The 26903-nt window shown below is 37.0% G+C and overlaps 1 pseudogene; it reads right to left on the bottom strand.

Moving 5' to 3' along the window:
• Nucleotides 1-5891: 5891 nt before the first annotated feature.
• LOC102904837 (protein-L-histidine N-pros-methyltransferase pseudogene) lies at nt 5892-22717 on the bottom strand (annotated as a pseudogene).
• Nucleotides 22718-26903: the final 4186 nt, after the last annotated feature.

Here is a 26903-nt window from a genome sequence, read left to right as displayed (position 1 = left end):
AATTACTTTCTTCTGAAAGTTATATCTGAACTCTTCTCGCTAATAAAGAATGTACAATATAAAGACATATTGTTCCTATTACAAAAATCTTACATGAGTAGATTATTCATAATTAAAAAGTAGGTTTAATTATATACAAAGTTAAAAGCACAGTGATTGATTTAAGGTTTACTAATTTATCACTGAATTACTAATGTAAAACACACTGCAACCATTAAAGTACTTTACACTATTTGAATTATAGTAAAAAAAAAAATTAAATGTTTCTATTCAGTAGCATGGTAAACTGAATTTGTAAAATCATAGCCAAGAATTATTTGTATTGTGGGTAAAATTTGTCTTGGAACTTGTAATGCAGACCTTGGACATTTATTTCTTGCAAATGTATTCTTTGCAAGCTCTCTCTACAAGCAATTGTTCTCTTGAATTGAATAGTAAGTCAATTTATCTTCAAAATGCATTTATTTCCTCACCTATAACTTCAAAATTCTACAAGGAGCTTTTGAAAAATAACAAAGAATAAACATCTGATATAAAAAAATTTATCTGAGGGAATCCTGAAAAGAACTTTACAGAGGAAAAAATAGAAGTAAAATCATATTCCATCACCAGAATTGTTCTGTGGATTACCAATCACAACTGAATTTGGTAGAGGGGATATCATGAGCTATGTATGATGCCAGAGCTCTGGGTCATAATCTTAAAGCAGCAGCATAGAAAGCCAGAAATTATTATAGGAATATGAGATGGAAAATACGCCCCTTATGGGGGATTCTGACTGACCTGCTCTGTATCTGAAAAGCATGAATTCAAGAACAATTAACAACCGTTTGCATCATTTCTCCCCTAAACTGTAGACCTACAGTTTTCTGGGATCTTGTTTGGATCCCCATTTATAAGGAAACATCATATAATAAGCCTTTAGTGCACACCCATTAAGTCCTGATATCACTTTATATTTTCATCAAAAGCATCTCTGAGTTTCCTATATGATCTCATTCATTATTTAAAAAAGAAAAGAAACAAAAACAAAATTAAAAAAAAACAATGAAAAATTCTAGATCATTTAGCAGCCATTTGAGATTTAATGAGAGAGCTACCAAAATGGTATCATAAATGGCTATAGCTAAGGTAATTGTTACTCTCCCCTGAAAAGCTCATACAAACACTTGGTTATTATTATTTTTGAGTACTTCAATTTCTCCTAACCCTTATACTGAATGTCTATGTTAAAATGCTTTTTTAATATAATTATATGGTGCATTTCTTTAATCCCATGATGCTGGTGGCCCATGTAGGAGGTATTTGTTAACTAGGTCTCATACTTCCTAAATATTTGGTTCTTGCCTTTTTAGGCTTGGTACTTTACCCAGTAACATAAAGTTAAAGAATTATTTATGCACGAGTAATTTAAGTTTCTTTGATCATGTATATAATTTAATGATTTATGTAATATTTGTCAAACTCTTGAAATTTTAGTGAATGTGATCTAAAATGTGTGCCAAGTTAAAAAAAAAAGAAACACTATTCATTGAAGGAGAAATAAATAAAGATTCAAGAGTTCTTAGCATATAAAATTAAACTGTTATGTGTTTTTGGCAGATAAACTCACCAATCTTCAGATATCTATTTGTTTTCTGTAAATCACCTTGAGGTGGATTCCTATGTAAATATCAAATTCCATAAAATTGAGAAGTATGTTGTGTAACATTAAATGCAAAATTTTAAATAGGGCATTTCTAATGCAATGTCTTCAGATTTTAACTAGAAAAAGAATGAGGATAAAACGGCAGTTTGTGGAACATAAATCTTAGTGACTTTTTTTCCCTTCTAGACCAAAGCAAAAGCAAGTATTTCTTGAGGTTGAGGGGAACACTTGAGCACCTGACACCATTCCATTAGGTCTTAGGCTTTTTCTCTAGCTAAACTCTTAGACCTTAGCAATGTGAATCTGTTTTGTATTGCTATAACTATGATACTTACTCTTTTTGCTTTGATTACTAGTCTGTTTTCAAAATTTCCTTTTAATCTTGTGAAGACATCATGAAAATTTTCATATGCTCTCTAGGATCATCTCACTTATAAATATTTTAAGAATTTGTTTGTTATCATTGGAAACATCACCTTTCTAATTCTTAGTACAAAAGACAAATATTTGATGTTTCTCTATCATTAGTATGTATCGAAAATAGAAATTATATGATGTATTTTCTTTTCCTTTTTAAATACCATTTCATGTTAAACATCATGAGAATATATTTTCAAGGCAGGTGGGATACTTGATCATGTTAGAAAGGTATTAGTCTTAAAAACCAGGTTTAGACCAAAAGATCCTCCAAATTCCTGAAGAACCAGTATTTTATTACAGCAGAGCATTTTTTCTTGGCATGGGGCCTATGCCAACTGTTCTGTGTGAGTTTTGTTCTGTAGTAAAAGAGTAACAGGACATGGAAAAAAAACAAGTTTGTTTTCTCTTCTGGGATGGATTAAGAGAAGAAAACAGATGGAAGGTAAGTGACTAAAACATTTTTTTTTCTGTTCTCTCACCTCTTGAGTTTGTGTTAGATAGATGAACTGAGAGGAAAGGTGTTCTGGTTCTGTCAATATAGCACTATTGAGTACTTGGATGTGATAGTATCACTCCCAGTCTTCCAAATGACATCTGTGTCAGACATGTCGTGACAACTGTCACAGAGTCCAGAGTTCATGAGCAGGGGACAGCCAGGTAAGGTTTGCAAACATGTGCCTTTTGTATAAATGACGTTTTCTTGGAACAAAGCCACGGCTCTTATATGAATGGTAGAGATAGAGATATGTTTTTCTATGAGCTAGCTCACTTTCTACAAGAAAAAAAAGCCTGTTTTCTGTTTTCTTCATGCTGAGCCTTAACCTCATACACTCCATTTAAAAAAAAAGCATCTGACTAGGTATAGTGATGCATGCCTTTATTCACTGCACTCAGGAGGCAGAAGCAGGTAGATTTCTGTGAATTAGAGGCCAGTCTGATCTAAATAGCGATTCCTAGTCCATCCAGGGCTACATTTTGAGACATAGTTTCATAGAAAGGTAAAATAAAATGAAAATGAAAATATGAAACATTTGACTTTATTTTGCATTCATATATTGAACCAAGATGACTCTGGACTCTGATGAGCATATACGCAACACAATTTGTTTGGTACCTTCCACAAGGCTCTGACCAAAAAAATACCTTGTTCCTAAAAGTAGTAAGTATGCCACTGTATGCATTTCCTAAAGGAACATGGAACCATAACACAGGCATACTAAAATTATGTCAGACAAACCAGGACCAAGAACTTGCCAGATACAACTGAGCAAGCACAGCATCCTTAAAGGGACACCATAAAGATGAGGCCCTGTAACAGTACTGTGTCTGCACTTGGTACCTTTGCATTTGACAGCTTGGTGTGGACCTCATGGAACCAATGAATAAAGAACTCTACCTTACCTGGAGTGTCATCACTACTTAGTCTCCAACACTGATGTGGCCTGCTCAACCCACAATCAACCAGTAGTGTTTGGGTAAGGTCCACACCGTTGTTTGTCTGTGTAGACCCCATTCATCTATATGGGCTCTTGGTCTTCTGCCTTACTTCAGCAGCACAAATGCATACTGAGATTGAACTTAATTGTGACCCCGAATCTCAAACTGTCAACAAATGTTGCTATTCATTTCCCACAGACTATCTTTGCCTCCTACCCACTTTCACCTTTCATCTAGCAAGGCCCCTTTACAATTCCCTGAACTTTGTTGCAGCCCTTTTTACTGTTTGTAGCCATTTTAGAACCTATACAGATATAGATGCATATAAAGAGATGGTAAATATGTTTACTGTGTGACGTATAATGTGTGATTTCAGAGTGAATTGCAGTAGTTAAAATTGTAATATAATACTCTTTGTTTACCCTGGCTATCTGATCAACAAAATCAAGACCACCTGGCAAATTACAGGCAACAAAAATCATTGTAGTTGGTGAATTTATAGTTGTTCAATAAATCTTGATATTTCTGACATGGCACACTCACAAACATAACCTCTTGTGTGTGGCTGCTTTCAAGCTTCAGGATCAACCATTTCCTTATTGCAACAGAAATTGTATGTCCCCTAAGTCTAAATATTTACTTGTAACATGGCACAAGTGGAGAAAAATGCATTGGTCATGAGAACATTTAGAGAGAAATCATGAGTTGCACAATCATATAAAGTATTTCACAAACAGATGTAGTAGTACTTCTGGTGACTGACTGTGCCTCACAAACACAACTATGAAAGGGATCCTATCAGTTCCTAGGGACAATTATGCTTATTTTCTCAATGTCTTTATACTGCTAGTTTAAGGAATGAGCAAGACAATATTTACATGATGTAAGTTGGCAAGTGCAAACAATCGGGTCATTTGTTTTATGTATTTCCAGACAGGTCATTTTATAAACTTCAAAGCATACCACTGCTCAGCAAACTGACATGTCAGAACTGACCTCCAGCCTTTCATGTCGTATAGTCTCTAATGCAACCACCCCAAACTGCTAAGAGAAACACTAGGAAGAATGGAAGAAATCTGAATGACTGTGTATTTTTATTAAAATTATAAGAATTACCCAGGCTTTATTCACACAGTTTAGTTTTTATCCCTAAAATTGTTTATTAGCATGATTAAACACATTTTTTAAATAGTAACAGAAGGAGTTTCTAAACATGAAAGAGTTATCAGTAGCTCTACCCTATAACCAATATTTGAAGTGAATGGACAGCGTTATGGCCAGTCTTCATGTACTGAAAACCATCCAATGTCATGGTGCCATGACATTATAACTATAGCTTTGCCTGAGAATGAGTCCCTATAGCAATCAAGTATAAAAGAGTATCTTCCTGCCGGGCGGTGGTGGTGCACGCCTTTAATCCTAGCACTCAGGAGGCAGAGCCAGGAGGATCTCTGTGAGTTGGAGGCCAGCCTGGACTACCAAGTGAGTTCCAGGAAAGGCGCAAAGCTACACAGAGAAACCCTGTCTCGAAAAAAAACCAAAAAATAAATAAATAAAAAAGTATCTTCCATCATAATTGGAAAGTGACTTACACTGGAGTGTGACGGAGTAAAGAGTTGATTAAAAATACACAAAGAGTTGGATTTTTGTTTTTAAAAACACTCCTTTACATACTACAACGAAATAATTGGTGTTTTGGCTTTTAAAATTCTTACGTGATCCTGAGAATGACAGCCCCAAAAGGTCTCCCCTCACATCACTGGATGCAGCCTTTCTTGGAGAGGGCAGATTCCAGGGGTGAACTCAGAAGACTTAGGCCTCCACAAATTTAGAGTGGGTGAGAACAAGGAAGGAAATAGGAGGTTTGAGTGGAACGGGGAGAGCAAGGAAAGAGATACTGGGATAAATGAAGACATCATGGGAATAGGAAGAGGCAGGGTGCTGGGGAAGTTTCCAGAAATCCACAAGGATGACCCCACCTTCGACTAATAGCAATGGTTGAGAGGGTGCCTGAGCTGGCCTACTCTGCTCTGGTGACTCAATTAGTGAATACCCTAACTGTCATCATAGAGCCTTCATCCAGTTACTGATGTTGAGATCATGATGGGAAAATGAGCAAAAACAACCAGCCACACTAGTGGAAACCCATGAACTGCAGACCAATAGCAGTAGGGCCCCCATTGGACTGGACTAGGCCCTCTGGATACACAAGACAGTTGTTTAGCTTGAACTGTTTGCCCCCTCCCCCAGGCAGGAGGAATTGGGATCCATCCCTAGTGCATGAGCTGGCTTTTTGGAGCCCAGTGCCTAGGGTGTGACACCTTGCACAGCCTTGGTGCAGTGGGGAGGGCCTTGGATCTGCCTCAGCTGTGTGTGCCAGGCTCTGCTAATTCCCCATGGGTGACCTTGACTTGGGGGACATGAGAATGGGGAGGTTGGGGAGAGGGGGGGATCTGTGGCTGGTATGTAAAGTGAATAGAAAAATTTTTAATAATAAAAAAAAGACAACATTGTTCAGAGCATAGTAATCATTGTAGCTGTCACCTTCATACAGGTATGGAAGTCTAATGAAAGCTTCCATGACAAAAATGAAAGCTTTCCTGAACACTTCAATAAGGCTATTTGCTTTTTCTTCCCAATTCTGTCTATTGATTTTCAAAATTTCTGATGGTTTCTCCCACTTGCGACCTACATTTTCCACATAGGGATGAAAAGACAAAACTAAGAGGCAAGGATCTCCCTGTCTTAGATGAACTTCAAGATACTTTTGATATCTTTTAACAATGTCAGTACTAATCACAAAGATCCAATATATTTAAGCAGCTGATGACATCATCTGGAACCCTGTATTTTGCCATTCATTTATAACAAGCACTCTGTACCTCTTTCTCTGGAGCTGCCAAATCATCATTTCAGAAAGCTCAGTGGTATAAATTTCTTCAAAACGAGGGCTCATGATTTTTGTGACTTCCCCTTCCCTACAGAACTTAAACAACAGCATTGAGAAATATGGCTGGCTATTTATCCAACTCTATAATTCTTTTGTATCATCTGTTCTTAGCCTATTTATGTCTAGAACATCTGTCAATGGGTTGCTAGGAAGGGTCTGCTAGATGTTTGTATTTTCACCAGATTAGTTTCAGAGACTACTTAAAATTAATCCAGAATGGAAAACACATTTTAATTTTTTAAATGAAGCAATGTAGTTAAAAGTCATTGACTTATTTATGATGTAGTTGTTTCTGTTACCTTGTGATGGGAATTCTGAGCAAAAGCAAATCATTAAGATTTCTTTTCTTGGTGTTCTTATTGGCCACTCTCGTTCTTACAATCTTTCCACCTCCTCATCCACAGAGTTCCCTGATTCCTGAGAGGAGGGATTTGATGAAGACATGCCATTTTGGACTGAGTATTATAAAATCTCACTCTCTGTACTTTTTCTGCTGTGGGTCTCTGTATTTGTTCCCATTTATTTAAGGAGAAAATGTCTCTGATGATGGCTGAACAAGACACTTATCTATGAATGTAACAGAATGTCATTAGGAGTAATTTTTTGATATAGTCATTAGGCAGGATGGTAGTATTTGTTTTGCCCCTAGCTTCCTGGCGTATCTAGTCTCAGGAATTTGGCCATTGAAGCAATATCGGGGATGGGTTCTATCTCATGGAGTAGGTCTTAAACCAATTAGATATTGGTTGGTTACTCCCATAAGCTTAGTGCTACTATTGCTCTAATGTGTCTTGTAGGCAGGGCACCATTGTAATCAAGGGATTTTTAGCTGGGTTGGTGTTTTACTGTTGTCCTTCTGTAGCATGCAGACTACTTTTTAGTGCCTTGAATCACTAAGGGTCAATAGAGTTTTCCTATGTTGAATGAGTGGTGTAGATGTTTTATCTGGCAATTGGGCCTTGCTGCCACTTTGTGGAGAGTAACCCAGAGCCCTGTCCATAGCCTGAGTTGTTTATGGATTCCTAAAGAGCCCCTTTGCCAAACAACTTGATTAGATGAAACCCATTCCCAGTTCTAGAAACTTCATTTGGTGAGCAAAACTAGCTAGTTTAGGCTCCATCATCCCCGTTATTTGGCAATTTCATCTAGATCACCTTCATACATGTGTGTAGATGTAACCAATCGTCTTATTAAAATAAGAAACACAGAGCCAATGTAAAAGAGAAAGCCGAGAGGTCAGAGCTCAGAGATAAAATCATACCTCCTACAGTGCTCCTAACCTCCCCGAGAGAGAGCTACTTCCTGTTTGTCTGTGTTTAAATAGTCTTTCTGTTCTGCCTTCTCATTGGTTGTAAACCCAACCACATGACTGGCTCATCACTGCCTGTAAGTACCGCCCTCCAGGTCTTAAAGGCGTATGTCTCCAATACTGGCTATATCCCTGAACACACAGAAATCTACCTAGCTCTTCTAACCACCACACTCTTGCTATGGCTCTAATAGCTCTGACCCCAGGGCAACTTTATTTATTAACATAAAATTAAAATCACATTTCAGTACAAATAAAATATCACCATATTTCCCCTTTTCTATTTTAATAAAAAGAAAAAAGGCAAAAGGTTATAACTAACAAAAGAAAAACTATATACAAAAGTACAATAACTATATACAATATATACAAGTAACAAATAACTAAACGATGTCTAGTCCATTTGTATTTGACAAATCAGAGAAAATAATTCCCTTATCTATCCTATTTTAGTAAGTCCAAAATGTATCTAATTCACTTTCTATCCTAATTAATCTTCAACTATAACTAACTAATCTTCAACTCCCTCAGAGACCCAAGAAGGAAATAATATTAGCTAACAAAAATAAAAACAGGAAGTGCACAAAAGCAACTTCCAAAAATTTTGTGAGTTGACAGAAACAGCCAGCTGCCTGGACAGTCACCTGAGGTTTCTTCGCAGTGTTGGGGCATCATCTTTAGCCTATAGGCTTATCGTATCTGACAGACTCATTTGTGAAGTAGGTTGTACACAAGGTCAACAGTTTAACCTCACATTGGGTGAGAGCAGTCCATGTACCAGAAACATCTGAATTCCACTAGTGTCATGTCATGATTCAGGATTTTAAATTCTGGAAATTGTTGATGGTTTTTTAATTCAGCTGTCCATTCTTCTTGGCTGTGTATATATGGCTTCATCTCAGCATCCCCTTCTTCTCCACATCCCTCTATTAAATGCCAGTCCACTATTGAGAGGCGTGAGCTTTCAGTTGCTGTTCCATTGCACAACAGAAGCCTTCGGCCCACTGCCTGTTCAGCTGCCTTCGAAGAAAAGGGCACTGTACCTTTTCCGGATTGTGAAGGCCACTTCAGGGATGGTGCCATATTGTCCTGGCCTCAGAAGATGCCTTCTGATAAAGCCATAACCACACTTGTTTTGGCAGGAATCGGTAGTCCTTTGTTTCGTGTTCTGTCTGTCCATTTTTTCCTATTGATTCGAGGATACTTTGTTGTCCAGTGGCTAACTTTTGCCACAATGAAAATTAACTCCATATGCAGTTTCTTCAATGCCCATATTTTCTCTGAAGTAGATTGGTACTGCCAGGAGCCGACATGTCTCAAAAAAGAAAAAATTTCTAAGTTATTAAAACATTTTAAATGCCATATTCTGTAGATCTCTGAAGGGTTTGAAGATGACCTGTCTAAAATATATCTGCTCAATTTTTAAAACATATCTAATATGACTACAATTTCTATTGTAATGTCTAACTACTTTCATTTCTTTATATCCTAATAGTTGGTAATAATGTAAAGTATTTAAAACTAGTAATTGTCTTTTTCTTTTCTTTCTTCTTCTTTTTTTAAACAAGAACCTTAAATCTAATCTCCTTTGCTTAGCCTTTTTCCTAACACTTGACAACAACTTGTAACCTTCCCCCCTAAATAATGAAAATTATCCCAGACCCAAAACCCATTAAAAAGACCAAAAAAAAAACCACCCGCCCCATACCACCTCTTTGGGAATGTGGGCGTCATTCTTAAAATTGCTTCCTGCTGGGTATGGGCGAAGTTATCTTTATCCTGAAAGAAAAATTTTAGGTTAATTGTCAAATTCTAGGAAAGGTAACTATATCCTTCATTATTATCCAGTCTGTGTATAAAGCCAAAGTTCAGGGTTTATCTCAAGTCCTTATTCAAGTAGTCTTTGAGACTGGATCATCTCAGCTAGTCATCTCAAAATTGCTCTGAGCACCTTGTAGTTCAAAGCTGATATGTAGATGATGTTTGTCAGCTTAGTGATATTATTATTGTCCACATGGAATTGTTGTTGTTGTGGGGCCCCATCTTCTTCCTGGAGACTTCAGTTGATGTTAGGCCTGGCCGTGATTTCCTGCAGAAAACTGATAAGAGACTCAAACACAAAGACATATATATGCAGCTAATTGAAGCCTTTTTTCTAGAATTAGTTAGTACTCTATATGACCATTCATATCTTAACAAAGTTTAAAATGTATATATATATATATATTAATCTTGTAAATTTTGATATAAAATTTATACTTTAAGAAAAGTGTAAAGAATCAGAATAGAATCAAAGAGTTGAGATTAGTAATAGAATAGTCCCTTAATTAATTTTGCTTTTGTCCTGTCCCATAGCAGAAAATGGCTCTTTTATTCTGGCATGATACAGGGAGTTTGTATTTTCCTTTTCACAACATGCTTGAGTTTAAAGAAGGAGAGAGCCATTCTCCAACTCCAAAGTCAGCTTTAAATTTTAATTGAACTGGGACTATTAGAAGACCAATAGTGTTAAATCTTTAGAGAAAAGCAGAAACAAACATTTAAGAAGACATAAAATTTTTTAGATAATATATACCCATATGCCATTTCACTCTGTTTCCTGGGATAGATGATTTGTCCCTTTTCTTCAGTTGTCTCATTTGTCTTGTGTTCTTCAGATTCCTTAACCATCATTCTCCTAAAAGACAAAAACAAAAACCTTTCCCCAAGACTAATTTTGGGGATGTTCCCTTTTGGCAAGTTATTATCTGATTAAATGAAAAGGCATGTGTTACTGGTACAAGTTAGTTTAAATTGGATGTTCATGCTGGTTGATGAACTATCACCTCCTCTAATTAAGAGGTTTCTCTTGTTCAAATCGAACCTTTATCAATTTTGATGGTACCCACAGCTTATCTTCTCCTGTAGAAACAAAAGCAAAACCTCGTCCCCAACGTAATACATACCCTGGTTTCCATTCTGAGGTCAGCACATCCTTAACGTATATAGGCTGATTTAATTCTGTAGTTTTTTCTATTACCCAATGTCTCTCTGCAGCTGTTGTTCCTTTCTCATTGGCATTCAGAAAATTCAAAGTTAATAGAGCATTATGCAGTCTATTTCTGGGGGTTTTTGTTACTCCATTCTGTTTATTTAGCATATCCTTTATAGTTCTGTTTGATCTTTCTATAACTGCTTGACCTGTAGGATTATGTGGTATACCTGTAATATGCTTTATTTTGTAATAAGCAAAAAACTGTTTCATTTTAACAGAGACATATGATGGAGCATTGTCAGTTTTGATTTGTGCAGGTATACCCATGATAGCCATAACTTCTAGCAAATGAGTGATTACAGAATCAGCTTTTTCAGAACTCAAAGCAGTTGCCCATTGAAATCCTGAATAAGTATCGATAGTGTGGTGTACATATTTCAATTTTCCAAATTCTGCAAAGTGAAACACGTCCATCTGCCAGATTTCATTCCTCTGAGTACCCTTTGGGTTACATCCTGCTGGTAATGGCGTTTGATTATAGAAGGAACAAGTAGGACATTTCTTTACTATTTCTTTGGCTTGTTGCCAGGTTATGGAAAAATCCTTTTTTAAACCTTTACTGTTGACATGATGTTTTTTTATGAAATTCTGAGGCCTCCAGCACATTTCCCATCAATAATTTATCAATCTCATCATTGCCTTGTGCTAAAGGGCCTGGCAGACCAGTATGGGATCGAATGTGAGTTATATATAAAGGATGACTCCTTTTCCTGATTGTATCTTGTAATTGAATAAATAGTGAAGTTAATTCTGAAGCATCAGGGATAAATTCTGCAGTCTCAATATGTAATACCACTCTTTCAGCATACTGAGAGTCAGTTACTATGTTGAGGGGTTCTGAAAAATCCATTAATACCAACAGAATAGCATACAATTCTGATTTTTGCACTGAATTATAAGGACTTTGTACCACTTTACTTAAATTTTCTGATTTGTAACCTGTCTTTCCTTGTTTGTTGGCATCTGTATAAAATGTACAACCTCCAGATATGGGTTTTTGCCATACAATTCGAGGCAAGATCCAATCAGCTCTCTTTATAAAATCAATTCTGTTGCTTTTGGGATATTTGCTGTTAATTTCTCCCAAAAAATTACTGCAAGCTCTTTGCCAAGGTTCACTTTCTGTCCATAATTTTTCAATGTCCTCCTTAGTTAAAGGTACGACAATTTCTGCTGGGTCTATTCCTGCTAATTGACGAAGTCTCAATTTTCCTTTCCAAATCAAGTCAGAGATTTTTTCCCCATAAGTTTTTAATTTTTTATTTGGTTTATTTGGTAAAAATATCCATTCCAATATAATATCTTCCCTCTGCATTAATATTCCAGTAGGAGAATGCCTAGAAGGTAAAATAACCAAAATGCAATCCAGCTTTGGATCAATACGATCCACGTGCCCTTCATGTACTTTCTTTTCTACCAAGGCCAATTCTTTCTCAGCTTCAGGTGATAATTCTCTTGGACTATCTAAGTCCTTGTCACCTTCTAAGGTTTTGAACAAATTAGTCAGTTCATCATTTTTTACCCCAACAATAGTTCGTAGATGAGAAATATCTCCAAATAATCTTTGAAAGTCATTAAGAGTCTGTAGTCTATCTCTCCTAATTTGCACCTTTTGGGGTCTAATTTTTTGTAGCTCTATTTTATATCCTAAATAATTAATAGAATCTCCTCTTTGTATTTTTTCAGGAGCAATTTGTAATCCCCAGCAAGGCAAAATTTTCTTTACTTCTTCAAACATTCTTTCTAAAGTATCTGCATTTGAGTCAGCTAGTAAAATATCATCCATATAATGATAAATTATAGATTTAGGAAATTTTTTACATATCACTTCCAATGGCTGTTGTACAAAATATTGGCACAGAGTTGGGCTATTCAACATTCCCTGAGGGAGGACCCTCCATTGAAATCTTTTAACCGGTTGAGAATTATTATAAGTAGGCACTGTGAAAGCAAATCTTTCTTTGTCTTTTTCTTGTAAGGGTATTGAAAAGATACAGTCTTTTAAATCAATAACTATGAGAGGCCATCCTTTTGGTAACAGAGTAGGCAAAGGAATTCCAGATTGTAGAGAGCCCATCGGCTGAATTACTTTGTTAATTGCTCTAAGGTCTATTACCATTCTCCATTTACCAGATTTCTTTTTAATAACAAATACAGGAGAATTCCAAGGGCTGGTTGACTGTTCAATATGCTGAGCATTTAACTGTTCTTCTACCAGCTCTTCTAAAGCCTGGAGTTTCTCTGTTGTTAAAGGCCATTGCTGAACCCATACAGGCTTGTCTGTTAACCATTTTAAAGGTAGAGCTGTTGGTATTTTTGGAAGATTATCAGTTGTTGTGCCCTGTTCTTGTATAATATGGATGGCTGGTGACCACTCAAAATAATGCCTTCTAATATTTCTCTCAGTAACATGTGCTAGTTTATGATTTGTTTCTGAGATTGGAGGGATTTTAATCTGAGTATTCCATTGTTGCAACACATGTGCATATTTTAGGAAGCTTCTACTGTATTCTCTATATTATACCTCAAATGGTGCTTAGCTTTAACAGTCCCTTCCCATATTCCCTCCCACTTCTCCTTCTTCCTTCCCTTTACCCACTGAACCTCCCTTTCAGCTCCTCCACCACCTTGTCCATTCATAACTGCCTATTCTATAAACATATCACAGTGAGTAAACATTAACTCACAGAGACTGGCAGCAAACACAGGACTCACAAGGGTTTGTGCCACATGAGGTCCCAGTGCTCAGAGAAGTGGACACACACGCCCATCGGTAACCCAGCATCTATCTACAATTGATACCAGCAAATGAAAAATTAGTTTTCTCTAATGGATTCTCCCTAGGGATACAAACCACACTTAAGGCCAGGCCCCATGCCCAGCAGTAGATGGCCAACAGAAAACAAACTCCGTGGCGTTATCTAAGGTACTTTGTCTCAATGTTTTGTCAGGGCTTTTTCTTCCTTCCTCCTTCCCCTCCTCCCTCCCTTCTTCCCTCCCTCCCTCAATTCCTCCCTGCCTTCTTCCTTCCTTCCTTCCTTCCTTCTTTCCTTCCTTCCTTCCTTCCTTCCTTCCTTCCTTCCTTCCTTCCTTCCTTCCTTCCTTCCTTCCTTCCTCCCTCCCTCCTTTCCTCCCTTCCTTTCTTCTTTACAGGCTCTTTGCCTATGTATTATTGATTCTGGTTTTATGTTTTTATGTCATTCCTGTCTGTGCAAATTTATGTCTCTACATCTACATGTGTTTCTCCTAATTTTCCCTTGGCTCTTTTTCTTCTGTTAGTTTTGTCCTGTTTCAATCTGTTTGTTTTTGTTTTACCTTATTTGATTTTTATTATTATTCTTTAGATGCCTGCTTGTTTTTGAAGTAGAGAGAAAGTATGCAGATCCAATTGGGAGGGAAGATCCATCAGATCTTGGAGGAGTAGGAAGAGGAGGAACTGTAATAACAACACATTGCTGAAAAAGAATTTCTTTTCTATTTATATAACTTCAAGTGTTAGTGTTAGAAGATTTCTAAATGCATAGCAAAATAGATATATATTATTTTGTAGAAATATACTTAGTGTTGCAATATTTAAGAATATTAAATATGCATTGTTATTTTTAAAAGTTTATATACAGCTAATATTTTTTACTTTAATACTATTATAGAGAAATTAATGTTTCCATTTCCTTTTCATATTTTCAACAAGATCTTTTCCTCTATCTTCTTAGTAATAAATATGAGGTGTTTTCTTCCAGTAGAACACTAGGAACTGGTACTAAAGCTCTCCTTCCGCTGGTCCATTATTTTACCATTCCCTTAACCTCCACTGAAAATATTCATAGGTGCACACAGTACATAGTAGAAAAAGCAAAGCAGATAGAGTTCATTCTGTTTAAAGGAGACATGCTCAAATGATGAGAGAAATGACATTTATTTTTATTCTTCCTTGTCAATATGGCAGAAAACATGGAAAATTAACATTTGGGGGTTGATTGTAGCTTTTATTTCTTAGTTTTTTTCTTTTTCCTGTTTGCCCATTTATGGAATAATAAGCAAGCATTGAAAATTTTCTGTTAAATTTTGTTATTATTAACAATAACATAGTCATCAAAATGAGGTTTTTCTGAGTACATTTCTGTTTTAGTTTTCAAATTTTATTTTTACATTATCATTAAAACTGTTTTTATTTTTGTAATCACTTTGTTTTATAATTTTATATCTATGATAAGACATATGTCATTTGACTCTAATTAATAGTTTCACTTTTTTATAATTAATTATGCTAATCTCTCTGGACTTTATGTCATAATATGACATGGAGTTTGGAGAATACTTTAATTGTTTTCTAATTAGTTAACCTATTATCACAACCCCTCTGATATTTTATGTGATCATTATCATTTGTTTCTCTTCCTGACTGTTCCATTAATTTTGCCAATTTTGTCATGTCACTTTGTCATAACTCATTTTTCAAGGTTAAAGATGACTATTAAATCAAAGGCATGGATTTGTCCCAATCCTGTCCATCTTATGACCTTCAGTAGAATATTCTGGATAAGTTCTAGAAAAAATATGTTCTACAAGATAAAAGAAAAATATAGGATGAATTGAGTGAAAGATGCCTTAAGTCTCCTGTAATATTGGTCTGATGAATGTGTGACAATTGATCTATATTGTGGATAAGAGCAAGAAATGGATTCAGAATTTGACATTGATGAGACACAAAGGCTCATTATATATTCTAGGCTACCACACGCTCTCAATTGCTCTGTGAACCTAAAGAAAGACTAGTTACTGTTTAGTGTGTTCATTTAATGGGTACTTTCTTTTATCAGAATTTTTTAGATTATAATTTAATTACAAGGTTTCTTTCTTTCCTTCCTCCAAACCTCCCATAGATCCCTTCCCACTCTCCTTTAAATGTATGGCCTCTTTTTTTCTTTAATTGTTATTGCAAGCATATACTTATATGTACTTGCATATATATTCTTAAATATAACCTATTCTGTCCATAAAATCTATTTGTATGAATATTTTCAGAGTTGACCATTTACCAGCGTGCAATGAATTGATGTCTTGTTGGAATTTAGACTTTTGATCAAAGGGAGGAGATACAAAAATATAATTCACAAAGGGTTGGCTACTGTTATAGTAGTCTTTAATGTTAATTGGTAATTTATATTTTACACCTACATTAGACCAAATTAAATTTTATATTTTGTACCTTGCATTTTTGTATTTTGAAACAAATTGCCTCCCAGAGATAGTTGCTTGCTACAGAAGCTGGGCTATAGGTTATTGATTTCCAGGATATATATCTTTGACAGAGATGGCTCTTTATCATTGATAAATCTCTTCTTAGAAAACAAATTAGCAAAGTGCAAATCTATTCTTCAAAATACAATACCTATGCTTGCTGGATCATACCCATCAGGAACTTGTAGCTGTTGCAGCTGGCTGTGTTTTGCCATACCCTGTAGCTGGAAGTTTCTCAAGTCCTGCCTGGCCCTGCAGTTGGATGCATCTCTCCCACCCATGTCCTACATCTGACTAAAATTTCTAGCTAGCTAGCTCTTTCATCTTAAATTAAACCATTCCTATTAATCTATTTGTTGCCATGTGGCCATGGTGTTAACCATCTGCTGGCATCTTGTTGCTCCTTTGGCATCTTGTTGCTCCTTTGGTGGCAGGCTGGAGTCTCCTCCACCTCTGCTTTTCTTCTTCCTGTCTTCTCTTGGATTTCCTGCCTGCCTATATAACCTGAACCACCATAAGCCAAAGCAGCTTCTCTATTAGCCAATCAGAAATACATCCCACAGCAACGCCCTGCCATGATGGACTGCTCTGTAGTTATTTTGTTGTTGTTGTTGTTGCTGCTGCTGTAACAGCTGTTTCCTCACAGGCAGCAACCCATGCAACAGCATCTCAGCTTCCAGTACAACTCCATGAGGCATATGGGACAGGTGGGGCCTCCTGGCCTGGGGGCAGACAGTACACCATCAGCTAGCCAGTTCTACCACAGTGGATACTGTAGCTGCGACAGGTGAAGCAGTGGATTGGACCCCAGGCCAGCAAATCCACACAAGACCTCAATAGCACGTGCTTGAAGGACAGTCACATGCTTTGCATATGATCTACCAGCAGATTGCTATATCTCTTAGTAACCAGATATAGGTCCCAGGCCTCTGTTCAGTCTCTAAGACCACAATTCAAGCCTCCACATTTCAGTTCTTCAATGTGGATATAGTTTCAGCCTTCCCCACCACAGACTGGTTCCCCCAACCCAGAACCTACAGTCACCATGACCAGGCCCATGAATCAAAGACACTTGAGGATCCCTGAACAGAGTGCAATCCACATCCCTCCCAATGAATATCACCTACCCTCCCAAATAGGAGCATGCTATCCAGAGAACTGTTCCTATTTGGTGACACCTTGGGAGACACACTAGAAAAAAGTTCGTGGATGGTTTGTAACATTTTGAGAACAATGGGTGTTGGTTGTTTATCTCTTCACATTCTTAAACATTTTATACTGCAAACCCAGACATCTATGCTCATTTTATTAAGCACAGACTGGACTATGACACCCAAGCATGCATTGGCCATTTGAGGCTTAAAGAAACAATACAGATATTATTTTCGATGTTGTTGTTAAAAGTCAGTTGATTTAAATACCTTTCCCCTGCACCCTGCCCCTTTCCATTATGTTTTATTTTAGGAGCAAGGGAATTGTTTAAATTCTTTCTGTCATCATTGTTGGTACCTCCAGCCTATTAAAATGGGAAAAAAATTCATTATATTCACTTTTTGTTTGTTTGTTTTTAGAGACAGAGGTTGCTGTTTTTTTTTTTTTTTTTTTTTTTTTTTTTGTGTGTGTGTGTGTGTGTGTGTGTGTATCTTTGGAGCCTGTCCTGGAACTCACTCTGTAGAACTGGCTCACAGAGATCTGTCTGCTTCTGCCTCCCAAGTGCTGGGATTAAAGACCTGTGCCACCACTGCCTGGCATTATTTGTATTTTCAATACTTAAGCATTTATGTGTAAAAGTGAGAAGAAAAGTAATACTTAGAAACTGGTTTCAGAAATAACGCTTCTTATAATAATGTTGCAATAACAAGCCAATGTCATAGGAAGTTTTTTGTTTGTTTTTGTTTTGTTTTTTTTCTACAGTGAACTCTGTGGACTTCTCCAAGTATTAATCATGGATGATAGGAATTGACTCTGGCACACAAAGATGAACACACCCACAATATGCATTTATACAATCAGACTAAAGCCAACTTCTTGTCTTGTGGATGTAGGAATTGCTGCTTTGTTTCTCTTAATAAAACTGATTTTAGAGAAAAATAAAAATGATTACATTCTTAGACAATGCTAATGTTAAAAATTACTTAATAATGTATCTATTTAACTTAACATTTAATGACAGAGCATCTTTAATTACATCTGCAGCAAAATATATCTGAATTACATGCTTTTACCCAACAGAAATTATTAAATCTCCTAATATACTTTTGAAATTACCTTTTATTTTAATGGGTCTTTCTTAGTTTTTAATCCTCGTCATGATCAACTAGCTCACCATTTTCTAAAAGAACATACTTCTACAAAAACACTTCAGAGATGCATATATCTAAAAATGGCCTCTCTCAGAGATTTGTTAAGCCTTTTTTTTTTATTCCCAATTAACCCCCCAACCAGGCTTTGTGCAGATTCAGTTTCTCAATCATCTCTATAAAGTCCACAGATTTCTTCTTTTCTTTAAACATGCCAGAGAGCAATAGCACCTGCTGTGACTAGAGAAAAGCAAAATGTGAACACAATGTTAGCCATGGCCTTTATCCCCCCTCAGAGTCATTAGGCAGTAGGAGCCTCGAGAATACAGATGAAATAACAATATTCAAAATGGTAATAAAGTCTCTTTTCAATTAGAAAATGAAAGTATATTGCAGTTTATCACTTGATACTTTAATTTGCAGGAAGTCTAAGAAAATGGCTGAAAAACACACTTAGTCTTTATTTGACCCCTATGTACAATGAACAAATAGCTACCAAGATAAGCAATTAAAACAAGCTAGTAAAGACTGGATTTCAGTGGAAATACCACCCTCCTGAGTAGACATTTACTTAATTCTAAAAGTACTTGAGAAAATTAATCATGTGCTTTTTGTCTATACAGAGGACAATCCTATAAGTCAGATTTGCTCTTAAAATCCTAATATTTAACAATATTTGCCTTTCAGCATTTGCTAATTTAAAAAACCAAACATTTAAAATTCCAGTTATAATGGAATATTTGTGGGAACATAATAAAAATTTTAAGTTTTTCATATGTGAGTATTTGGTTTTATTAAAATACATGGTCTGGGTAAACAAATAGTCATGAGAGGGTCATGGTTGATTAAATACACAATATCATCATCATTCAGACCTACTAAAGCAAGTTGTACCACCAAGGAATATGTTGAAGATAATCCTAAACGTCTCATAATTTTTAAAATAATAAAATTATTTCAGAAATATAATAAGTGTAAATTAGTAGCTAGGTTATTGTAGGAGGATTGAGATCAGTTATATGGGGTATTCAACTGTTGATTTAGAGGATAGCCACCTGACTTTCCTGAGGTCCAACCTAATTTCTTTGTTGTTATTTGTTGTTCAGAAGACCGATTGGGGCAAGTTTGAGGTGTCAACATTTCTTTCCTGAGATGGTGAAGCACAGAGTCTGGGTAGAAGTGTTAGGGTGGCAGGAAAGCTCATTCTGATCAAGAGAATGAACTCTCTGGCCTGAGCGAAGACCTAACATTTCAGCTGACCAGGAAAGAACAGCTTTTGCTAAGGAACAGCCATCAGAATGATGGGATCAGCCCTAGGAAGGAAAGCTCATCTTTAGCCATGCTACAGGAAAATGTTAAAGGATAATTATTCCTTTAACCTGACAGGTACGTTTCCTTACCAGAATTCCCACTGGCCAGCACAATCCGTCTTTAACAAGTAAGTCAGCATAGTTCTGCCCCCCCTTTCTGCTTTTGTCTCTCCCCACCCATTTCTGTCCTTTGGATGCAGTTCAGAACCTAAGTATACTTTTTATCATTCTTGGGCTTCATAGAGCTGGAAGTTACAATTTGTCTGTTGTGGTTTTTTTTTCCCCCTTTTGAAATCCTGGTGAAATTGTCTTTGAGATTCCATTTGAGTCTGTTCATAAAATGTTTTATTATATAAGACTGTGATCCCAACGAAGGTCCCAAATTCTTTTATATCAAAAGTATTTTATAGAGTCTGTTCTTCTAGAATAGTAGGAGTCCTTTATTGTGATGTCTATTTTTTTTTTAATTAATGAAATCATGTGTTTTTAGCTTTTCTTCCTCTGTTTCTTTGTCTTGCAGGGGGAAAGCTGAAAACATGTGAAATTGATGGGAAGCTACACAGATATTAGTGATCTTAGTAGTTACTGAGAATGAAATTCTTCCTCATAAGCAGTGTTGGGCATCACTGCTTTTTCCCACACAAACACTAGAAAGAGGTGTATGAGGTTTTCCGTCTTTATGATTTAAAATACTATAACACCTGCCACGATATTAGGATTATGTTCAGCAGACTACAAGAAATAAGTTTTATGAAACTGAAAGTTACAGAGAAATGACAATGTGTTTATTAGAAATAAAACAAAAATTAAACGCTCAAAGTAGTTGGCTCAGAAAGGACCAGTTCCCATGCAGTAACAACTCCATGCCTTAAATATTTGCAGACTATCACCAAGGAAGAGGGTAAGGGATGACTTATCTTCTTCCAGTTTATCCTATATCACTGATTTCTTCCCAACATCCGGGTTATGTCACAAATTTGAATAATTCCCTAAAGCTCATCCATCAGAGGGGTTTGATGTGTAGAACATCTGTAACTGACATTAAGAGCCTGTCCAGAGAATTGAGGATCTCCAGATGTACAGGGACTCGTTGGGACCAGTTCCTCACTTCCTGTTCCCTCTAAGCCCTGCCTTAATATTGGATGAAATGGTAGAGATAGCTAGCAGGGTTTTGTTGAGGCCCATAAAGAGAAATCTTCTTCCTTCTGATCAAAGTATAGATTCTGAGTTCCACCCCTGACCTTGGATACAGACAGGCTAATTTACACCCCTGACCTTGGATACAGACAGGCTAATTTAAACTGCCCAAAACATTACCAAGAACTCATAAAGGCAATCCCAGTTCTCTGGTCCCAGAATGACTCTAATCTATTATAAATGTTTAGTTCTTGTATTTCAAAGTCTCCTTATAACGGTATGTAATGTGTTTATTGTAGTCTCCTACACGGTTCATGCAGTCCTTTGTCTATTTTCTATAGGCCACCAAATCCTTATTTTATAAGCATAGGGCTGACACAGGTCTGCACCAGGTCCTCTGTGTCTATACTATAGCTCTCAGTTTAGTAGTTTTATGGGACTCCTGAGTGTGTGAACGAGTGGGCCTCTGATTCTTCTGCTTTCCTTTGGAGCTCTTTTCCATCTGTTGGTTTGCCTTGTCCAACTTTAATGTGAGGCTTTTTGATTTATTTTATTTTTTGGCATGTTCGGCTGTCATCTCTTGGAAACCTGTTCTTTTCAAAAAGACAAAAGAGGATGAGATCTTTATGGGAGGAGAGATAGGGAGGAATTGGAAAAAGAAGAGGGAGGGGAACTGTAATCAGGATATATTGGATGAGGAAGGATCTACTTTTAATAAAATGAAGGGGGAGAAATCTCAGGTATTCACTTCATGGGAAAGAGGAGTCCAGTGCCCAGGAAGCTTCCATTTGTGTTCAAGGGAAGCTTTGGTAACCATGAGTTTAAGATCAGCCTCACTACATATAATCCTGTCTCAGAAAAGCAAATAAATGAATGAAGAAGTAAATCTATAGAATTTAAAATGCTGCACAACATAAATTATATTTTCAGTTTTAAAGGCACTCTTCCAGCAAAAAAAAAAGAAATTTAATATATTTTAAAAGTAAAGAAATCAAACTGTAATTACCAAACATTAAAAAAAAGAAAGAAAGAAAATTAAGAATTCGAAAAGATGGCAGCAACCATCAGCACCAGCCTTGGAGCTCCTCAGAGTCCAAGAGACTCAAAGAGCCTCTGAGGGTTGGCAGCAGAAAAGAAGCCTGCAGGGTCCGTAATAGCTCCAGAACAACAAGGGGGGGGAAACAGGGGGGGGCGGGTAAGGTTTTGTGGTGAGATGCTTGTAAAAAGTGGACTCCCCAAATCAGACAGCAAGATGGTGTTACAGAATTAAGAGCCAGGAGAGAATGACAAAATTACACCCTTAGCTGCCACTTCTCACTCAGCAGGCGGCAAGCACAAGGGTCTAGTGTGGCGTGCTCCCAGGGTGGCAGACACTGAGGACAGGGAGGTGTGTGGCTGCCAAGAGCTCACACTGAACCTGCCCCAGGAAGCCCTGCCTAGCTGCAACATCACCCTGACTCTGGGCAACAGCAGGATATCTGAACGGAGTTTCTGCAATGGTCCAATATTTATGATGTTTCAGAAGCTAGAAACCTTGAACTAGACCAAGGACTCCTTCCAATAATATTTACATGCAAAACTGTCTGGGGGCAAAACAAACAACAAAACCAAAAATAAACAAACAAAACCAATATATATATGCATACACATACATATACATGTGGGTGTGTGTATATATATTTATGTACATACACAATGTGACACAGTGCAATACCTGTACGATGACCATGTATACAATGGAGAGGTGAGAAAGATAGAGAAATGGAGCAATGGATGAGGGAGCTGTGGAGAGGCAGAACTGAGTCCATGGTGATGTCCAGGTTCCTGCTGCTGCTGCTGAGGGTCATATCTAGAACCGTGTTTCTACTGCAAACAGGGCCTGTGTTGATCTCCATGGCCACGTTGTCACTGAAGGCCATTTGGATGTCCATGGTCTGTGCTGCAGTCTGAAGCTATTTTGATGTCTGAGGGCTGTGCTGCAGCTGGGTGCTATATTGATGTGAGTGGCCTATGTAGCCACTGGGGCCATGGTGATGTCAGATTTTGTGTTACTGTTAAGGGCCAGGTCTTTGTCAATGATTATGCTACTGCCAGGCATGTAGCATGTCAATGATTATGCTACTGTTGAGGTCTGTGGTCCATGTTACCACCATAAGCTGTGTGGATGTTCATAGTCTGTGCTGCAGCCTGGGCCAATGTTGATGTCCACGGGCTGTGCTGCCACCAAGGACCATGTTTTTGTGAGTTCCTTGACTTGTGCTGTCAATAAAGATATCCTTGACTCATGCAGAGGCCAGGGTTGATGTCTGTGGTCTGTACAGTTACAGAAGACCAGGCTGAGGTCAATGTCATATACTGAAGATGGAGTCCATGTTGATGTCTCTGGTCCACACTGTGCTGGCAACCTCTAAGTTCATGATTCATGCTTCCATTGACTGTAAAGGGCAAGGAAGCTCCTTTTGCCATGGTATTGGTGACTAGAGACTCACATGTGTGTGAGTGGGACATAGAAGGCTTCTGTGACAACTCCTAACCCCAACCCCCAAAAGTAACAACCTAGACAGAAAGCCATAGAGGAGAACTCTTAAAAATTATGATTAGCGGGGCTGGAGAGATGGCTCAGAGGTTAAGAGCACTGACTGCTCTTCCAGAGGTCCTGAGTTCAATTCCCAGCAACCACATGGTGGCTCACAACCATCTGTAGTGAGATCTGGTGCCCTCTTCTGGCCTGAAGTCATATATGCTGTATACCTAATAAATAAATCTTTAAAAAAAAAAAAATTATGATTAGCATGCTGAAGTGTAGCTCTTCACAACTGATAGCTTCTGGAGGGATGTGGTTAGGGAAGGACCCAGTTTTCCTTAAGGGACTGGCCACCAGGAATTTGACCATGCTCTAGTGAATATATGGGCAATACAATTTCGACTCTATTCTCTTTCTTTTATTGAGGGGGGGGTGCTGGGAGAAGATATGGGAGGACTGAGAGTTGAAGGTGATTGTGGTTCATAGTGTGAAATTCCAAAATTTAAAATTTAAAATTCCAAAATAGTAAAAATACTATGTGAAAAAAATAAGAAAGGAAAGGGAAAGAAGACATCCTGTCCCCCAACTCAGTTGGTAGGGACTGGAGATATAGGATCTGAGGTCTTCTTCTAGTGTCCACTGATACATATGTCTCTGAAGATAAAACCTTATTCAAATGAAATATAAAATGAATAGAAATTTTAGAGTAAAGAAAAGAGCTAAAAAAAATCTGTCCTATATTTTACATTTAATTTTGCTCCTTCAAAATGTGTCTCCCAACATAAACATGATTTTGCCCTGTAGATTACAAAGGAAAGAAAACATGATATAGAAAAAAAATAAAGGAACTTTTCTGTTGAGGTGATAAAGAAAGACTTGGGGTAAAACCAAGGAAGAATTGGAGTTGAGTTGGATATGAGTAATATAGCAAATATCAGCTAAAATGGAATTAACTGAGAAAGGAAAGCTAAGAAAGATGGATTTTAAAAAGCGGAAGGTCGACTAGAAGGACAGCTGAGTCAGGAGAATGTTTGGTATGTAAATGTGAGGACCTGGGTTCAGTCCCCAGCCACATTTAAAAAAAAAAAAAAAAAAAAAAAAAGCATAATGCCATCCATGGAGGCCCAGATGGCTGAATACCAAGGATGGTCATCTAGTCCAGTTCAGCTGAACAACTAAATTTCTTAAACAGGTAGCTGCTTTGAGACCCTGTCTCCAAAGTAAGTAAAAAGCAGTTGAAGAAAATACCCAATATCAACCTATAAGCTCATTTCCAGAAGTATACATTCCAACATGCACACACGCACACGCACACGCACACGCACACGCACACGCACACGCACACGCACACGCACACACACACACACACACACACACACACACCACACCACACCACACCACACCAAAGAAAATATAGAATGCTACAGCTTGTGCATGGTTGTGTTGGCTAGTTTTGTGTCAACTGGACAGACCCTAAAGTCATCTGAGAGGAAGGAGCCCTAACAGAAAATGACTGTTCTGTAGGACATTTTTTTTTTAAATTAGTGATTGATGCTTGTGAATGGAAGAAGAAGGTGTCAGTTTCCCTGACTGGAGATTCAGGTGGCTGCATGTCTCACAATATGTGTGCTGTGGATCAAACTTGTGTTCTCTACAAAAGCACAGAGCACTCTTAAGTGCTCTCTTCAGCCCCACAAACTTAATATTTAGTTAACATTCAGTAGAAACTACATGTTAAAGTTTTAGATTTTTTTTATCTTTGGGATATATATAGACTGTAGGATGATGTCTGTAGATGCAGTCAGCAGAAGTTCCCAGTCTGCTATATGGCCATGAGAACAAATAGTCAATGCACTAGGATTAAATTTGAGGCAAAGTTTTGATGTTTGGTTGGTTTAGGCTATTAAATTTTCCCCAGCTTATAACAGGCTTATCAGTGTGAACCCCATTGTGAGTTAGATCCCCAAGTTGGCATAGCCATACACTGTAGTCATGTGTTTCTAGCTTAAATGTCTTAATACCTTTTGTGTCTGTACTGATTTTGTTTTCACCCTAAAGTACTTGTCATTGTCACAGAAAACATACAGAAAATAAACTTTTTTTTAAAATTTACATCACTATTTGTGGGAACATGAATGCTCTCAATTGTCTAAGGTGAAAACATTTAAATTTCCATTCCTGAATTTGCAATCTTAATACATGATCTCAATATTTATATGAATGTAAAAAAATCTATATCCTGGTAGAAGTCATCATCAAGGATGTCCTCATTGTTTCCCCACAGCTTTAATTGAAGATATAAATATTAAACAGTTGTATAATGGTAATAGTTGCAGAATTGTACTCAGCAACGAAATAGTACAGCGAGCTTCCAATAAAGGCTGCACTTGAACCTAGAGACCTAAGACTTATAGTTCAGAGAGTAGAGTCATCAGTGACATGTTTTTTTTTCAGTCTTATTATCATTAGAACCAATGATTTGGGAACAAAAGTTCATTTAAAAACAATAAAGAAACATTGTAACAAAGTTTATTTTTGCCATTTGTAAACAAGATGACTTTGCATATAATTCATATTTTTCTGTATTTTTTTATGGACAGTTAATGATCAGCAACAAGGACATGTGAGCTTGATTTTATTTAACCCATGAATTCCATGTATCATTTGTGCATTTAATTTACCTTCTACAAACAAATGTTTTATCTATTGCCACAAAGATGATACATTAAATCAAGTATTTGGTAATGTGACTTGATTAATTAGTGGACTATTTTTTGATGGAGTTATTTTATTCTTTGTTTGAATCAAAGTGGTATCAGTTCCTTGATGAAGATGCCACTTTAAAAATAAATGAGGTCTTTAAAATTTCTTCCTCTGAGGAAATAGTTTTATGGAATGTAAATCAACACACAAATTCCTCAGTGCATCACCTAAGTCTGTTGTTATAGGTCACGATTTACCAAATACTTCACTTTAAATATTTTAGAATGGCATTTGTTTAAATCCTACTTATATAATTAGTTTTGTCAGGCTTTGTCAATTACCCCAAAGCCAGTAGCATACACCTTGTTATGATGTGTGTGATAGTTACAACCCTACTTAAATACTGATATCTATTTGAGTCCTATAGGTACAAGAGGCTGAAATTATCTGCACTTTCGACAGTCCTGCTTCATTCATGTTACAGTGAACATGAGCATGAGCTGTAAAGTGTGCACCTCCCCTCTGTTCCCCATGTCTGAGGACCAAACTAAGAAAGACTTATCTGGGACATGATGTTCTATCCAGAAGATGACAGTGCCTGAGATGGATAAGACAATTATAATTAAAGTTCTGTTGTGATATAAATTTCAATTTCCCTCTTTCTTTTTTGATAAAAATGTTCTTCATGGTAAAAACCTAAAATCCAGTGAGATAAGTGCATATTTTCCAATCATGGAATGGGAAAGAAAGTCCAGTGATAATGAATGGGTGTGTAAATGTCTATTATGAGAAAGAATCGTTAGCATAATAACTTTTTTGTAGCCATTTACTTCCACAATCCCTCTTTTCGTGTTCTACATTTTATACCTTTTTCTGCTACAAATTGTAAT

Source organism: Peromyscus maniculatus, chromosome 12, assembly GCF_049852395.1.
Source record: "Peromyscus maniculatus bairdii isolate BWxNUB_F1_BW_parent chromosome 12, HU_Pman_BW_mat_3.1, whole genome shotgun sequence".
NCBI lineage: Eukaryota > Metazoa > Chordata > Mammalia > Rodentia > Cricetidae > Peromyscus > Peromyscus maniculatus.
Note: the sequence above shows the minus strand (reverse complement) of the source record. Positions and strands in the feature narration are given on the sequence as shown.